The sequence below is a fragment of the Dendropsophus ebraccatus genome, chromosome 12, assembly GCF_027789765.1.
Source record: "Dendropsophus ebraccatus isolate aDenEbr1 chromosome 12, aDenEbr1.pat, whole genome shotgun sequence".
NCBI classification, from domain to species: domain Eukaryota; kingdom Metazoa; phylum Chordata; class Amphibia; order Anura; family Hylidae; genus Dendropsophus; species Dendropsophus ebraccatus.
In genome coordinates this window covers 29,373,171-29,379,513 of record NC_091465.1, presented here as the reverse complement: position 1 = coordinate 29,379,513, position 6,343 = coordinate 29,373,171, and positions in this window count along the sequence as shown.

Here is a 6,343-nt window from a genome sequence, read left to right as displayed (position 1 = left end):
ACTATGTGGGGCACTATATGGGGGATTGGCTACTATGTGGGGCACTGGCTACTATGTGGGGCACTATATGGGGGCATTGGCTACTATGTGGGGCACAGGCTACTATGTGGGGCTCTATATGGGGCATTGGCTACTATGTGGGGCACTATATGGGGGCATTGGATACTATGTGGGGGATTGGACACTATGTGGGGCACTATATGGGGATTGGACACTATGTGGGGCACTATATGGGGACATTGGATACTATGTGGGGCACTATGTGGGGGATTGGACACTATGTGGGGGATTGGATACTATGTGGGCACTATTGGGGGATTGGATACTATGTGTGGCACTATTGGGGGGATTGGATACTATGTGTGGCACTATTGGGGGGATTGGATACTGTATAGGGCATTTTTTGGGGGATTGGATACTGTATAGGGCACTATTCAGTCAGCAGCATGTGGTGACTGTAGGGGAGTGGCTATGGAGGGTTGCTATGGGGGCGTGGCAATGGAGGGTTGCTATAGGGGCGTGGCTATGGAGTGTAAACTTAGCACTGATTGGCTGAAGGGGAGCCGTTTGAAATTCCCGGCTCATCTCTTCAGCCAATCAATGCAAGGCAGCACTGATTGGCTGAAGGGGAGCCGTTTGAAATTCCCTGATCATCTCTTCAGCCAATTAATGCGCCGAAGAGGGGAGTCGGGGATGTCGGAAGACCTTCTGCGCGGAGCAGGTAACGTATGTTCTTGGCCGCGGTGGTGGGGGCGATCGGAGCGGCGGCGGGGGGGGGGGGGGGGGATAGGAGCAGCGGCGGGGGGGGGGGGGGGGGGCGATCGGAGTGGCGGGGGTGGCGATCAGGGCGGCGATCGGAGCGGCGGGAGTGGCGATCGGGGCGGCGCAGGGGGCTGCGGTTGAGGGGGCGGGCTGCGGGCGCACGATTGCAAAACTATTTTTCCGTATTATATATCGTACCGTCTAAACGCTGATCGTCATAACAAAGAAATCGTTACTTCTAAATCGTTAATCGGCCAATAATCGCCTTGTGTAAACTTAGCATAAATTCAAATCATTCCTTGTTTTGTTGGGATCAGATGGAGTAAATGATGGAGTAACGATCATAACTAACTATGCAGCCCATAGACAATGGCAGCGCAGCAGACCACTGCTATCTAGATCGTTGATGTTTCAACATGTTGAAGGACAACAATCAGCGGACACTGTGCAAGTCAGCTGATTGTTGTCTTCTATTACACAATACATAATCTTCTATTAGGGTCCATTTACACAGAAACATTATCTGACAGATTATCTGCCAAAGATTTGAAGCCAAAGCCAGGAATGGATTTGAAAAGAGGAGACATTTCAGGCTTTCCTTTATGACCTGATCCCTGTTCATAGTCTGTTCCTGGTTTTGGCGTCAAATCTTTGGCAGATAATCTGTCAGATAATCTTTCTATGTAAATGGACCCTTACTTTTTGTAATAGGGACTTAAAGGGGTACTCCGGGCTAGGGTTATTTTTAGTGTATGGCCAGGGAGGGGATCCTGGATCGCGCCACCCCATTCTCCGGTCCCGCTGCTGCTTCCTGGTCTGAGCTGCGGCTTGAGACATGACGTCTCAAGGCAGCTCAGCCATTCAGCGGGCGAGTCGGGACCCTGCTACGAACGCAGAATGGCTGAGCTGCCTTAAGACCAGGAAGCGGCAGCGGGATGGGAGAACGAGGAACCCGATGCTGGAACCGGGCAGGTAAGTGACCAGCGGCATCTATATCCACCCCTTTCCCAGCCATACATTAAAATAACCACAGCCTGGAGTACCTTTTTAACCTCTTAGGGACATATGACGTACCGGTGCGTCATATGTCCCTAGGAGGTGTTCAGAGCGGGGCTGCTCTGAACTGCCGCAATCCCGGGTGCCGCGTGTAGCCCGGGACCGCGGCTATTAGCGGGCACGGTCTGAATGCCGTGCCCGCTAATCAGGTAATCGGAGACAGTTGTCAAAGTTGACAGCTGCCTCCGATTACCGGAGGCAGATGTTCCCTGGTGTCTAGTGGGGGAGATCGCTCCTCCGTGACTGAAGCTGGCCGGGGTCCGCTCCAAGATGGCGCCGTCCCTGGCTCGGCACTCGTTTGTTTTCGGCTGCAGCAGCCGAAAGCAAACGAGTGCCGATCTCATTGATCTTTGCTGTATTACTATACAGCAAAGATCTCAATGAGAGATCAAAGTGTATATACTAGAAGTCCCCCAGGGGGAATAACTCTAACCACAGGGGGAATAACCCTAACCCCAGGGGGGCTTCCAGTATATGTGTAAAAAAAAAAAGTATTTGTTATTAGTAAAAAGCCCCCTCCCCTAATAAAAGTTTGAATCACCCCCCTTTTCCCATGTTTTAAATAAAAGTAAATAAATAAATAAACATGTTTGCTATCGCCGCGTGCGTAATCGCCCAAACTATTAATTAATCACATTCCTGATCTCGCACGGTAAACGGCGTCAGCGCAAAAAAATCCCAAATTGCTAAATTGGTGCATTTTTGGTCGCATCAAATCCTGAAAAAATTTAATAAAAAGCGATCAAAAAGTCGTATATGCGCAATCAAGGTACCGATAGAAAGTAAACATCATGGCGCAAAAAATGACACCTCCCACAGCCCCATAGACCAAAGGATAAAAGCGTTATAAGCCTGGGAATGGAGCGATTTTAAGAAACGTATATTTGTTAAAGAGGATGTACCACCAGGTACATCCTCTTTAACCTAAACCCACTGATCGAACGGCGCCGGCACGGCGCCGTTCTATGCATCGGAACCGGCCAGTGCTCAAGCACTGGAGGCGGGCCGGGCTGCCTCCAGTGGAAGGGAATTCCCTCCCCTATATGACGCTGCTCCATTCATTCTAAGAGAGCCGCGTCATACAGGGGAGGGAATCCCTCCCACTGGAGACGGCCCAGCCCGCCTCCAGTGCTTGAGCACCGGCCGGTTCTGGTGCATAGAACTCCTCTTGGAGTCCCACCTGTCCCATAGACTAAAAGTTATACGTCGGCGAATTTCGTTGTCCACCCAACTGACAAGTTAATTTTTTTGGGCTGACAGCGGAATTTGCCAGAGAAAGTCAATTCTTTGTGGACAGTGGCATTCACCGGCAAATACCATTAAGTCTTAAGTCTCCGCTCTTATTCCATAGTGTGCACATACCCTAAAGCCGATGTCACACCTGATGAAAAATGCTGAAAAATGCTGTGGGCAGACCCCAGATGAAGCAGTTCTTGCAAAACACGTTGGGAGTAATCGGTTATTGTGGTACCTTATTTTGTTCTGCACTCACCACATGTACACTTCTTTGAAACTGACACATTGCACTGGGGATATGGACAAATGTGCTAAGGCAGAGTCCAGGGTATGGTTATAGGCTGCGGATTGTGAAATTTTTACAGATTTTCCAAATTAACTTCAGTACGAAACGTAAAATCTAGAGCAAATCTAGAGAAACATCCCCTGGATTGCTATTCTTCCGGGCTTACTATACTCTCAGCTCTATTATGTCACATACTTCATTCACTGTTTTGTCCTGTTGGCAGATCTCCTAGTATAACAGAAGCAGTAATAATACTGTGCAATTCTTTACGGGGATCGACCACATGGATGCTTTTCTTTTCCCACAAAAGTCAATGGAAATGATAGGCTCATGTTGTGTGTAATGTCACCTGCTATTCACATGTATGGAACACAGAAGAAATAAATGGGTATCCAGCTTGAAAATAATTTTTTATATGTTGCTGCCCATAGTGAGACTAACAGTTTATTCCATGCTTTTTACTATCTATTCAGTCTCCTTTCCCCGGTTCTCAGTTGCTGCTTTCTGCTGAAGACACTAAAATCTGTGTGTGAGCTTTTCTCTCGCCTCCCTTCTGAGACATCTGATGTAAACAAGTCCCCAGCAAGCATCTTTGTAATGCTTGGAGGGTTATTCTGAAATCAAAATTCTGATGAACTTAATGGGATTATTTATCCCTCCCAGCATTACAAAGATGCCACAAAGTTGCAGATAAGGCCTGCCAGGGACTTTTTTACATCAGCCATCTCTTAAGGGTGGGTAAGGAGAGAGGGAAACTGAGATAAAAGCTCACACAGTTCTTTGTGTCTTCAGCAGAAAGCAGCAGCTCAGAACTTGGGGAAGGAGTCTGAATAGATAATAACAAGTATGGAATGAATTGTTCGTCTCACCATGGGCAGCAACATATGAAAAGTTAGGCTTGAGCGGAATACTCCTTTAAGGCCAAAAGGTATTTATACACATACTGTAGTGTAGCCATAGGCTTCTATAGACCAAGTAGGCTTCTTTACTCCTGTATAAATTATGATGTAACACTAAAAATACATAGACCGTTAGGGTGTGTTCATACACCTTTGGGCAGTACGCCAGAGGTATACACTGGCACAGAAGCAAAAACGTATTTGATCTTAAACTGGAATTTTACCCTTTCACTTTAATGGACTGAACGTCATCTACTATTGATCACGATTGATCCATTTCCTGAACATAAACTCAATGGCAGCAGATAAGATTTTCTAAATTGATCAAAACATAGTAGTAAATTACAATCGGTCCAATAAAGTAAATGGGTATAGAAAATAAAGGCCTAGGGAACCTGTCCTATGCAGCGAGCAGCTGGATGGGGAGATAACTGCTCATATGTCAAAGGTTCATAGGGAGTCTGTCAGCTCTATATCAGCTTACGTGTCAATGAGGCAGTGTCGAGCCACAGTATGCACATCTCCTCCCTCCCCCACCCTATGACTGATCGATGTACAGGGTTTGGCTTCGAGCACTGAGCCCTGTGCCAAGGTGGGGAGGGAGGAGGCATGCATGCTGTGGCTCAGCAACGTCTCCATGACACTTGAGTTCAGCGCATGACATTAGAGAAGTCAGACTCCCTTTAAGCCAAAGCTTTACATTGCAGTGATAAAAAAGAAAGAACTGTATGGGAATTTTTTTGAAGATCAAACACCAGCTTTCAAATTGCTGACATGTGGTCCATGCAATAGCATACCAAATCACCCAGTGCAAATAGAGTGTATCTGCAGTTGTTATAAGGAGCCTTTCCATACAGCAACTCTATTCTATCAGGCTCATTGGTGAACTAACTCGAATGGAGTAACTACATGCAGGGGGCGGAGTATTGAGGAAAAAAATTACACCAGAGAAAACATTACATGAAAAAAAAAAATACACCCCCATACTCCTCGCTGACCATTTTACAAAAAATAATAAATTAAATCCACTTGTCATCGATGTAGTTCAGCAAATATAATGTAGCCCAGGTCACTGGTATCTGAAAAAGAAAAAAAAAAAAGAGAAAAAAAAGTAATTAAATGCTGTGGCTACCACATGTGGTTGTGAGTTGCAGGTGGGACCTGGGCTTGTAAGAACTCCAGACCCTGCAGTACACAAGTGCAGCAGGGAAGAACACTGTGTGGGAACACAGCCTGACACTACACCTCTGCACTGCAGCCTCTAGTAATCATGTGATGGTCACCAGAGGCTACAGGGCAGCTGAAGACACAGCCAGGTTTAGAGAGGAGTAAGAGCTCAGTGACCACTGGGCGCACTCCTCTACAGTAGGCGGCGCTCTGCACCCGCACCATGGAATGTACATCTGCATGTCTGCTGGGATTACTGAGACATGTCCGGAAAAGTCGATACCTATGTGCACAGGGCAGGATCAGTTTCTGAACCAGCTCCAGATAATCCTTGAAGGGATTAGACTGCCAGAGGTATAGTCAGCTCCAGTCCTGGCAGTGGTGGCAGAAGCCCAGGAGTATGTATCAGCTGAGATCCCACAGCAGTGATGTCCTCTCCTTGCCTTATATTATTCCTGCGAGGCTAAAATACAATACAGCCATCTTAAACATACAGTCCCATGCAAATCACTCACTTACAGCATACCGTCCTATGTAAGTATTATCACTGCCCTCAGCCCCTCTCCAACACGCAGTGCCATGTAAATAACATCACAAAACTCCCTGTAGCCACACTCAACAGACAGTCCCATGTAAATTCCTCTCCTACAATATACAGTCCCATGTAAATCCCTCTCCTACAACATACAGTCCCACGTAAATCCCTCCCCTACAACATACGGTCCCATGTAAATCCCTCTCCTTCAACATACAGTCCCATGTAAATCCCTCTCCTACAACATACAGTCCCATGCAAATCCCTCCCCTACAACATACAGTCCCATGTAAATCCCTCCCCTACAACATACAGTCCCATGTAAATCCCTCCCCTGCAACATACAGTCCCATGTAAATCTTTTCCCTACAACATACAGTCCCATGTAAATCTCTTCCCTAC